Source organism: Macaca nemestrina, unplaced genomic scaffold, assembly GCF_043159975.1.
Source record: "Macaca nemestrina isolate mMacNem1 unplaced genomic scaffold, mMacNem.hap1 Scaffold_517, whole genome shotgun sequence".
Classification (NCBI taxonomy): Eukaryota; Metazoa; Chordata; class Mammalia; order Primates; family Cercopithecidae; genus Macaca; species Macaca nemestrina.
This window is the reverse complement of record NW_027257696.1, coordinates 52,501-65,000: the sequence shown is the minus strand read 5'-3', so window position 1 is coordinate 65,000 and position 12,500 is coordinate 52,501.

Sequence of the window (12,500 nt, the reverse complement as noted above, 5' to 3'; positions counted from 1 at the left end):
CTCCCTCCCTCCCTCCCTCCCTCCATCCTTTTTCTATGTTCCTTTCTTTTCTTTTTTAGCCTGCCTGGTCTTCTCACTCTGTCGCACCCACCGTGGACTTGCAGGCACGCGATCGTGTGGTTCATGGCAGCCTTCACCTCCCTGGGCCCTGGTGATCTCAGCCTCCCAAGCTGCTGGGACTACAGGGATCTCTGAACCCCGGGAGGTGGAGGCGGACGTGAGCTGTCATCGCGCACCTCCACTCCAGCTGAGGTGAGGAGAGCTGGGGTGCAGAGGAAGGAAAAATGCATTGTGATCTTAATTACCTTGTAGCGTTACTCATGCCCTCTTATTTGCTTGTTTTTCTCATGGCTTATTACTTCTATGTCATTGTCATGTTCGTCCTTTGCTTGCTTGCTGGCTGGCTGGCTGGCTGGCTGGATGCTTGCTTGCTTGTTTTTTTGTTTTGTTTCTTTGGTTTTTTTTGTCTGTCGTTCTTTTTTTTTTTTTTTTTTTTTTTGGAGATGGAGTCTTGCTCTGTCTCCCAGGCTGAAGTGAAGTGCAGTGGCGCGATCTCGACTCACTGCAAACTCCACCTCCCGGGCTCAAGCAATTCTCTGCCTCAGTCTCCCAAGTAGCCGGGATTACAGGCGTCTGCCACCACGCCTGACTAATTTTTTTGTATTTTTAGCAGAGACAGGGTTTCACTACCTTGCCCAGCCTGGTCTTGCACTCCTGACCTCACGATCCACCCGCCTCGGTCTCACAAAGTGCTGGGATGACAGGCGTGGAGCCACCGTGCCCAGACGCTTACTTCTTTTTTCACTTAGTTTTACATTACAAGCGTTTACTTACATACTTTCTTACTTCCTTACGTGGGACTACAGGCATGCACCACCACACCGGTTAACTTTTATAATGTTTGTCATGCTTTCCGTACGTACGTATGTCTGTCTGTCTGTCTGTCTGTCTGTCTGTCTGTACGTGACATGGGGTTCGAGGTTCTATCACGTTGCCCAGGCTTGTCTCCAACTCCTGTTCTCAATCACTCCGCCTGCCTCGGCCACCCACACTGCTGCTATTACAGGCGTGAGCCATTGCGCCTAGCTCATTCTATATTTGCTCCTCTCTCTCTCTCTCTCTCTCTCTCTCTCTCTCTCTCACCGCCCCTCTCTCTCTCCCCCCCCATCATCTTCTCAGTAGGGATGTGGTCTTGCTTTCTGGTCCACGCTCTGGGCACATACAATCTCTTTTTAAACGTCTATTATTATTACTATTACTATTATTATTATTATTATTATTATTATTATTATTATTGCAGGTATCGTCTCACATATCGAGATGATCTCAAACTTCTGGGGGGGGGCTCCAGCGATCATACCACATCGGCCAGGAGTTGGAGACCAGGCTGGCCAACATGGTGAAACCCGGTCTCTATGAAAAGTGTAACAATTAGCCAGGCCTCCTGATGGCACGGGCTTGGAATCCCGACTACTCGGGACACCGAAGGAGGCGACTTGCCTGAACCGGGGAGGCCGAGGTTGCAGTGAGCCGAGATCGTGCCATGGCAATCCAGCCTGGGTGACAGAGCGAGACTCTGTCTCAAAATCATAATAATAAGGAAGGAGACCACTACTACTCCTGCTGCCCTCCTCCCCGCACCTCGCCTAGTTCACAAGACAAGAGGAAAGACAGAAAGCAGAAAGTTAGAAAGGAACGAAAGCAAGATAAATGGCCAGACACCCTTGGTGCCACCACACGGCCCTAGGAGATTTAAAAAGAAAGAAAGAAAGAAAGAAAGAAAGAAAGAAAGAAAGAAAGAAAGAAAGAAAGAAAGAAAGAAGAAAGAAAGAAACAAAGAAAGAAAGAAGGAAAGAAAGAAAAAAAAAGGAAAAAAAAAAGAAAAAGAGGAAGTAATAATAATAACATCGACCCCCGACCTGAACTACTTCTGTTATCTGTGAATTCCAGACACCGTATGAAAAAAGCCTTGTAAAACTTTTTGTTCTGTTAGCTGCTGCAGGTAGCCCCCAGTCACGTTTCCCACGCTTGCTCGATTTGTCACGACCCTTTCACGTGCAACCCTTGAGGTTGTAAGCCTTTAAAAAAGTCTTTTTCGGGGAGCTCGACTCCTAAGATGCGAGTCTGCCGACGCTCCCGGCCGAATGAAAAACCTCTTCCTTCTTTAATCCGGTGTCTCGGGAGTTTTGTCTGCGGCTTGTCCTGCTACATTTCTGGGTTCCCTCACCGGGAAGCGAGCTGGTGATGCACGGAGGGTCGAGGCAGCCCCTTAGGCGGCTTATGCCTGCCCTGTAGAGCATCCCTGCGGGGGACTCTGGCCAGCTTGAGCGATGCGGATCCTCAGAGTGCTGCCGGGTAGGCATCTGCCCCGGTGCGATGCCTCGCCTCCAAAGAGCGGTGCACAGCACGCCCCCGTGGAGGATCGGCACAGTGGCTGGACACCGGGAAGGAACTGGCACTTTCAGTCCGGACATCTGAAACTTGCTGAGACTGCTCTTTGGAACTTCCCCCACTCCGTTTGAGTGGAAGCGTGGCCTGATCACCCACGGCGTGCCTCTACCGGCACTTTGGTTTTGGTTTCTGACTTCACTTGAATTCATTGGTTGATACTTTGGTTTCGGTTTCGATTTTGACTGGACTTGAATTGCTTGATAAACAGGCCTGCCTTTATTGCCACTTTGGTCTTGCTCCTGATTTTGGTTTGGCTTAAATTGCTTGACGAACAGGTGTGCCCGTAACAACACTTTGGTTTTAGCTTTGATTTTGATTTAGTGTGAATTAGGTGACTGAGTGACCTTTTACCCTTTCCTTCTCGTAGGGTGAATGTTGTTTCCTCTCGAGAGAAACATAGGTCAGGCACAAAGTAAGCCCACTCCGCTAGGAGCCCTCTTAAAAACGTTTCAAAAAGAAAAATAAAAGGAAAGTCATCAAGTCGTCACAACTTACCCTACTAAAATGCATGTTACAGAACCTTACAAAAGGTTTTGCAGGAGATTATAGAGTTCAGTTAACCCCCTAGAGGTCACGAACTCTGGGTGAATTAGAATTGCCCTCTTCTGCTGTTGGATGGCCCACGGAAGGAACTATAGGCAGAGAACAATTGGCCGTGTAGTTCAGGTGGTGACGGGGTCGGAGGACAGCCTGTGTACCTAGATCACATTCCTTTATATTGACTCATGGCGAAATAGATTGTAGACAAAGCCGGCGTTAATTTAGCCCTGTTTAACAACTTTGTGCAAAATAGCCAAAAGTAAAAGTAAGAGCGGCTTCGCCGGCAGACACACAGTTGTTTTAAAAAGGGAGTCCCAGGAAACGGCAAGAGAAGCCAGTTTTTACGGGAGCCGCGAGAGATAACACAGATTCTTTCTCCATGTTTCCCAGCCTACCCTGCTTCACCGAGGCCAACAACCCCCTCAGAAATGAGATTCAGGAGCTGACACGCCACAGGTCTCACCTCGAAGGGAAGGATCGGAGCCTCCAGAGGCCAAGGAAAGAAGTCGAGATAGTCAAGTGGGCCATCTCAGATCTGGTCTTACTCGAGCTCTGTAAATGCCTCTCAGGGAGATACGAGGACCTGTCTATTATAATGACCAGGCCCACATCCCGGGGGGAGGGGGGTGGGCAACAGACTTTCATCTATCAGCCCTTTTCAACCATTGAGCTACTAAACTGGGAACACCCTGAACCCACCGCCTTGCTCCCGACAGCTAGAGCCCTGTCGAGCATGACTGTGTAGAGGTGTGGGACTCCAGTGTACTCTAGCAGATCTGACCTCCGGGACCAGCCTTGGGCATCAGTACACTAGGAGCTATGCGTGGACGGGAACAGCTTCACCAACCCACGAGGGGAGAGATGTGCAGAATATGCGGTGGTAACCCTGGACGCTGTCGTTAAGCTGGGCTCATTGCTTTAATCCGGGCCTTAGAACTCGGTGAGGGTAAGACTGTAAACATTTACACTGACTCTCGGTATGCCTGTTTCACCCTCCAAGTGTATAAAGAAAAGAGCCTGTTAAACTCTAGAAAAGAGGGAAAAGAGCAAAAGAAAAAGAAAGACTAAAAGCAAGTGTAAAGATAGAGATTCAAAAGAAAACAGGAGAGACAGACAGCAGTGCGTGGGCGGGGGCGGGGCCCGTGCCGTTTCTCGGGCCCCACCAGCTGGCCGTAGGAGCGTGAGAACGCGGGGGGGGGGGGGGGGGGGGAAGCAGCATTGTGAGAGGCCGCGGACGTGGATGTAGACATGACCGAAGTCAAGTTAGGCAAGGATTCCAGAGCCGGACAAGGCTAGAGAGAGATTAATGTGCGAGATGGAAAAAAAAAAAAAAAAAAGACTCTAGAAGGGTAAATGTTCAGAAGGCAATACAGGAAATGGCCAAGGCCGCGAGACAAAGAGGCCATCGGCCAAGGGCTGCTGCACCTTGGAGGAACCAGACACTCATCTGATCAGGCTGACAGGAGCTGAAGAATGTAAAGACTAGGGCAGACTAGGCACCTTCTCACGAGGCTCCCAGGAGCCCATGGTCACATTAGAAGTTACCAACAGCAAGACTCTGCCGTATCTGGATTCCAATTTCTCACTGAAGGCTCAGCCACTAGATACAGTGACAAAGGGGCGGAGTGGGGGTGGGGATGGGGGGAGGGGGGAACGCCTCCTCTAAGAAACTGAAACAGGAAAAACAGCCATACCTTGTGAAAACTTGCTTATAGACTTTACAGAACTGCCCCCTGCTGGAGGCTAGTGCTTGTTTGCACCTTTTCAGGGTAAGTTACAGTTTTCCCCACCAGGACAGAAAAAGTACAAGAAGTGACTAAAGTACTGTTAAAAGACATTATCCCCAGGTTTAAGACTACCTCTGATTTTAAAGTCAGACAATAGGCCGGCATTTGTAGCTGTAGCTGGAATAGTGCAAGATTTAACAAGACTGTTAACAATACAACAGAGGTTACACGCAGCCTATCGGCCACAAAGTTCAACAAAAGGTGGAACGCATGAACTGGACACTCGAGCGAGCAGCTACTGGCGACCAAAAAACAAAACAAAAAAAAAAGGGTTGCCATATATAGATATAGATAGATAGATAGATAGATAGATAGATAGATAGATAGATAGATAGTATATATATACACACACACACACACACACACACACACACACACACACACACACACACATACACACACACACACACACACACACACACAGATATAGATATAGATATAGATAGATATATAGATATATGCCAGGAAATTCACTTAAGATAAAATCAGGTTTTTGCCTACGGTCCTCCTCCGAGTCAGGTGCACCCCTACCAAACAAACTAGGTATCTGCCCTGTAAGATTGTGTTCGGTTGGCCACCCGCAAATCGTAGGTCAAATAAAAGGTGACCTCCGGAAACTAAAGAAATTAACCTTTAAAAGGCAAATGCAGCCTTTCAAAATAGCCACACGAAGTGTTCATAATTAAATAAAGAAAAATAATGCCTATAAGCCTGACACCCATTTAAATCTAGGGACTCTGTTTAAAGTAAAACCTAATTTTTCTACAACCCATATAGGATGAGCCCTATACTGTAACCTTGTCCACTCCCACTGCTGTTAAAGTTGCAGGTGTTGCGTCTTGGATCCACCACAGTCAGCTAACACTGGCAGCTCAGGACAAGTGGACCGGCTAACAGGACGCAGATCATCCAGCCCGGCTGATCCTGAGACGAGACCGAGCTGCTGCTGAGGACCACAAGCCCTGCTCTAGTCACACACCGGCAGCTGACTAGTCTATGCACGGCCGAAGCTTGAGGACTCATCAAGCAAGTCAATGTAGTTAAAAATCTTAAGACAGATAGTTTTCCTAGAATACTAACTGTTTTCCTATTGTTCTGTCGCTGTATTCAACCTTTTTCCCAGGTAAGGACCTCTTTCGTCCTTGCTGGATATGAATATGCTATACATTGCTTTGTTGTTGTTACCCCCCCCCCCCCCACACACACACCCATAACCATGCTAGAAGAAACACCTATGTAAGGTGTCCCCACTGTACACGTACTGCTTAGGAAACCCAGACCCGTCCAGCCCAGCAACGATCGCAAGGTCTTTCAGTCATTCTTTAAACATATAAACCAGAAGTTACCAGAACCTCCTCCTTTAGCCAAAAATTTAAAAAATAAAAATAAAAAAACAGAAAAAAACCTATTTCCTCAGTAGGCTGAAAACATTGCTGGCAGCCTAGATGTTTCTTCATGTTATGTTGATAGAAGGGCTAACGTAAGAGACCAATGGCCTGGAGAAGCAGAAGGGTTAACGCCTCAAGATAACTTGACTTTAACCAACCCTTTCCCCAAACAGACGCCGCAAGTTCAAGCGTCGGGCTCGTAAAAACTTCCCTGATTAAAAAATACTGTTTTACTTGCTAAAAAAAGGTTTTAAGGCCCAGTTAAAAACTAACCTGCTTAAGACATGACAAAGTTAGTACATGTGCCTGTTCAGGTTTAACACAGGTTTGATCCTAGGTCTTCATTTAGAAAAGAGTTTCCAGCTGTAGAAAATGTAAAACCCTCACTGTAAGTGTATTACTTGTAATAGAAACTTGCTGGCCGGGCGCGGTGGCTCAAGCCTGTAATCCCAGCACTTTGGGAGGCCGAGACGGGCGGATCACGAGGTCAGGAGATCGAGACCATCCTGGCTAACACGGTGAAACCCTGTCTCTACTAAAAAATACAAAAAAACTAGCCGGGTGAGGTGGCGGGCGCCTGTAGTCCCAGCTACTCAGGAGGCTGAGGCAGGAGAATGGCGTGGACCCGGGAGGCGGAGCTTGCAGTGAGCTGAGATCCGGCCACAGCACTCCAGCCTGGGTGACAGAGCGAGACTCGGTCTCAAAAAAAAAAAAAAAAAAAAAAGAAAAAAAAGAAACTTACTTGCTTGCTGCGCCCCTGTGTATTACACTTGCTCCTTCCAATGATAAAAGGTTTTGTACCTACCATGGCTCGTCAGAAAACTTCCACACAAGTGTATTACATAAAACGCTATCACTCTGTCTCGCTAAAAGACCCAAACAGTAAAAATGAAAGGGAACCCGCCCACTAATTAGTGAAAATTCTCAAAGTGGGGGATGAGGAAGGAGACCTCTACTGCTCCTGCTGTCCTCCTCCCCCCACCTTGCCTAGTTCACAAGACAGGAGGAAAGAGAGAAAGCAAAACGTTAGAAACAAACAAAAGTCAGATAAATAGCCAGACAACCTTGGCACCACCACCAGGCCGTAGGAGTTAAAAAAAAAAAAAAAAAAAAAAAAAAAAAAAAAAAGTAATACTAATAACATCGGCCCCTGACCTAAACTACTTGTGTTATCTATAAATTCCTGACACTATGAAAAAAAGGGTTGTAAAACTTTTTGTTCTGTCTGTCCTTCCTTCCTTCCTTCCTTCCTTCCTTCCTTCCTTCCTTCCTTCCTTCTTTCATCCCACCTCGGCCTCCCAAAGTGCTGGGATTACTGGCGTGAGGCACCATGCCTGCTTGGCCTAAAGAGACACCTATTGAAAGTAAGACATAGAGAGCTCCTTGCAGTGATCTGATTGATTGCTTGACTGATTTACAGACGGCGTCTCACTCTGTCACCCTGGCAGTGGTGTCATCAAAACCAAACTCACTGCAGTGTGGACGCTCCTGGACTCAAGCGATCCTTCCACCTCAGCCTCCAGAGTGTAGTGCCTGGGACCACGGGGCACGCGCCACTGTGCCCAGATGATTTTCAATTTTTATTGTTTTATTTTTCTTTTTCCCGAGACACAGTTTCGCTCTTGTTGCCCAGACTGGAGTGCAATGGCGCGGATCTCGGCTCACCGCAACTTCTGCCTCCCGGGTTCAAGAGATTCTCCTGAGTCTGCCTCCCGAGTAGCAGCTCGGGTTGCAGGTATGCACCACCACGTCTGGTTGATTTTGTATTTTTACTAGAGACGGGGCTTCTCCATGTTGGGCAGGCTGGTCTCCAACTCCCGACCTCAGGTGATTCTCCCTCCCCGGCCTCCCAAAGTGCTGGGACGGCAGGCGTCAGCCGCCGCGCCCGGCCTTCCTTTTCAAATGTTTTTGCACAGACAGGGTCTCATCATGTTGTTGCAACCCTTCTGCCCCGGCGTCCCAAAGTGCTCGCGTGACGGGCGTGAGCCACTGCGCCTGGACTCCGGGGAATGATTCACGACCACGACCGCTGTACTAACTATTTATTTCTTCTTTATTTATTTATTTATTTATTTATTTATTTATTTTTTATTATTATGATTATCTTAAAATTATTATTATTTTTTTGAGACGGAGTTTCGCTCTGGGCGAGGCGGGGCGGGGCGAGGCGAGGCGAGGCGAGGCGTGTCGCTTTGGAAACCGCAGCACCGCCTTCTAAAGCCCCATTCGAATGCACAAAGCCCTGTTCCCTTCCCGGACTTGGAGCTGATGCCTTCCATAGCCTTGGGCTTCTCTCCATTCAGAAGCTTTTACAGGCGCAACCCCACCCAGAGGCTAGCTGCGGTTGAGGATTGGGGGTGTGCTGGGGCTGGAAAGTCGGTCCCCTATTTTTGCTAGCTCGGCCACGACATCCCCCGACCCCTATCGCTTGCTCACCCTTTCAGATCCCTTGCCTCCACCGTCTTGGAGGCTGACCTCTGACTTTAATATCTGCCTTTCTTCCTGTCTTGGGTTTGAGGAGGGGGGGCAGGAATGAGGGTGTGTGTGGGGAGGGGGTGTGGGGTGGGGACGGAGGGGAGCGTCCTAAGGGTCGATTTCGTGTCATGCCTCTTTCACCGCCACCGCCGAAGATGAAAGCAACGATCAGCTAAAGACCGCGTGTTCTCATCTATAACTGGGAACTAAATAATGAGAACTCGTGGGCAGAACGAGGGGGACGAGAGAGGCGGGAGCCTACTTGAGGGAGGAGGTGTGGAAGGAGAGACATCTTCAGGGAAAAACAAAACAAAACAAAACAAAACAAAAAACCAAACCACGAAAACTGTCGGGTACTGCGCTGAGTTATCCGGGTGATGAAATCATCTGCACACTGAACCCCCCAGTCAGAAGTTTACTTGTGTAACAATCTTGCACATGTGTGCTTGAACAAGACATAAAAGTTGTGGGGGGGGGGGGGGAGAGAGAGAGAGAGAGAGAGAGAGAGAGAGAGAGAGAGAGAGAGAGACAAGAGACAGAGAGAAGGAAACACCACCTCCTTGACCTGAGTCAGGGGGTTTCCGGTCTGGTGGCGGAACGTTCAGTGACAATGGAGTATTTTGGCCTGTTCTTTTTTTGTGCGTTTGCTATTTTTTTTGCTGCTGTTGTTGTTGTTGTTTTAAGACAGAGTCTCACTCAGCCACCCAGCCTGGAGTGCAGTGGTGCAATTCGGCTCACTGCAACCACCGTCTCCCAGGTTCAAGCGATTCTCCCGTCTCAGCCTCCTGAGCAGCTGGGATTACAGGCACCCACCATCATGCTCCGAAGATGTTTCCATGTTAGTAGAGACGGAGTTTCACCATGTGGGCCAGGCTGCTCTTGAACTCCTGACCTCAGGTGATCCGCCCACCTCGGCCTCCCAAAGTGCTGGGATTACATGTGTGAGCCACTGCGCCCGGTGGCGGTCCCTGTGGTTTTTTTTCTTTTTTCTTTTTTCTTTTTTCTTCTTTCTTTCTTTCTTTCTTTCTTTCTTTCTTTCTTTCTTTCTTTCTTTCTTTTCTTTCTTTCTTTCTTTTCTTTCTTTCTTTCTTTTTTGGTAGGGAGGGACTGAGTCTCTCTCAGTCTGTCACCCAGGCGGGGGTGCAGTGGCACTCCCTCGGCTCACTGCAACCTCTGCCTCCCGGATTCCAGTGATTCTTCTTCAGTGGCTGGGATTACAGGCGCACACCACCACATCTGGCTAATTTTTGTATTTTGAGTAGAGACGGGGTTTCTCCATGTTGGCCGCACTGGTCTCGAACTCCTGACCTCAAGTGATCCGTTCTCCTGGGCCTCCCAAAGTGCGAGGACGACAGGCCTGAGCCGCCGGGATTTCAGCCTTTAAAAGTGCCGGCCCTACCACCTTTCGCTGTGGACGTTACGCTCTGAATGACGTGCCATCTCTGCCATAGGTTGACTCCCTGAGTCCCCTCTGCCATTTCACTCCATCCTGGGACGCAAGAGCGAAACTCCATCCCGCCACCTCCTCGTGCAAAACAAAACAAAACGAAACAAAACAAAACAAAACAAAACAAAACAAAACAAAACAAAACAAAAAAAGAAACTCTACACATGACCTGTAAGTGTCTGTTCCTGTGAGTGATTTCTGAGATACGGCACTGTAGACTGAACGCAGTGGCTCACGTCTGTCATCCTAGTACTTTGGGAGGCTGAGGCGGGCGGATCGCCAGGTCAGGAGATCGAGACCATCCTGGCTAACATGGTGAAACCCCGTCTCTACTAAAAAAACAAACGAATTATCTGGGTGTAGTGGCCGGCGCCTGTAGTCCCAGCTACTCGGGAGGTTGAGGCCGGAGAACGGTGTGAACCCGGGAGGCGGAGGTTGCAGGGAGCTGAGATCGCGCCACTGCACTCCAGCCTGGGTGACAGAGCAAGACTCCGTCTCAAAAAAATAAAAAAATAAAAAAAGAGGAAAGAAAGAAAGAAAGAAAGAAAGAAAGAAAGAAAGAAAGAAAGAAAGAAAGAAAGAAGGAAGGAAGGAAGGAAAGAAAGAGGAAATGAAAGAAATGGCACTGTATCGCTATTGGGCTAGGACCCTCTCTCTTTCTGTCTGTTCCTCTCTGTCTCTCTCTGTCCGTTTCTGTCTTTCCTGTCTCTCTCACTGTCTCTGTCTTCTGTCTTACTCTCTTTCTTTGCCTGTCGGTCTGTCTGCCTCTCTCTCTCTCTCTCTCTCTCTCTCTCTCTGTCTGTCTGTTTCTCTCTGTCTCTCACTGTCCGTCTATGTCTTTCTCTGTCACTCTCTTTATCTGTCTGCCTGTCCCTCTCTTTCTCTCTGTCTCTCTGTCTCTCTCTCTCTCTCTCTCTCTCTCTGTCTCTCTCTCTCTCTCTCTACCTGTGTCTCTCACTCACTGTGTCTGTCTTCTGTCTTACTCTCTTTTTTGCCTGTCTGTCTGTCTCTGTCTGTCTCTCTCCCTCTCTCCCCCTCCCTGTCTAGTCTGTTTCTCTCTCTCTCTCTCTCTCTCTCTCTCTCTCTCGCTCTCGCTCTCGCTCTCGCTCTCTCGCTCTCGCTCTCGCTCTCGCTCTCTCGCTCTCTCGCTCTTTCTGTCCGTTTCTCTCTGTCTCTGTCTGTCCATCTCTCTTTTTCTACGTCTGTCTCTTTGTCTGTCAGATTCCCCCGTCCCAGAGAGGGCCCTGCCCCTTCCACGAAAGTGAGAAGTGCGTGCTTAGAGAGGCCGAGAGGAATCTACACAGACGGGCCTTGCCGGGCTTCCCCACTGGGTGCATGATTTCGGGAGATCGAGGCCGGGTCCCCACTTGGATGGAAGGGCCATTTGCAGACCTTTCTCTCTGTCACCTGTGATGTCCAAACTTCTCGTATTTCCCCGATAAGCTCCTCGACTTTAAAATAAACGGCTAAGGCCGGGCACGGTGGCTCATGCCCGTCATCCCAGCATTTTGGAAGGCCGAGGCGGGTGGATCACCTGAGGTCGGGAGTTCGAGGCCAGCCTGACCCACATGAAGAAACCCCGTCTCTACTAAAAATACAAAATTAGCCGGGCATGGGGGCGCAGGCCTGTAATCCCAGCTACTCGGGGAGGCAGACGCAGGAGAATCGCTGGAACCTGGCAAGCGGAGGTTGCAGTGAGCCGAGATCGCGCCATTGCACTCCAGCCTGGGCAGCAAGAGCGAAACTCCGTCCCACCGCACGCGCGCACGCACACACACACACACACACACACACACACACACACACACGAAAAAAAGGGGGAAAAAAATAGAAAAAGGAAAATTCTTCACACGTGACCCATAAGTGTGTGTTCCCACGAGTGATTTCCAAGCAATGGCACCGTAGGGGCTGAACGCGGTGGCTCACGTCTGTCACCCCAGCACTTTGGGAAGCCGAGGCGGGCGGATCAGGAGGTCAGGAGTTCAAGACCAGCCTGGCCCACGTGGTGAAAAACCCCGTCTCTACTAAAACTACAAAACTGAGTCGGGTGCGGTGGGGCAGACCTCTGTGATCCCAGCTACTCGGGAGTCGGAGGCGGGAGAATCGCTTGAACCTGGGAGGCGGGGGTTGCCGTGAGCCGAGATCGTGCCACAGCGCTACAGCTTGGGCTGTAGAGTGAGTGAGACTCTGTCTCAAAATTAAATAAATAAATAAATAAATAAATAAATAAATAAATAAATAAGTAGCAAGCGAGAAAGAGAAAATGAAAGAAATGGCACTGTATCACTACTCGGCTAGGACGGCGGTGATGTTCTTGTGGGGAGACACCGCGTGGGGCGATGTGTAGTGTGCGGACTCCGATCTTCGTGGTGGGATGTGGATGCTCCGCGATTCACCGTACTGACTAGATTC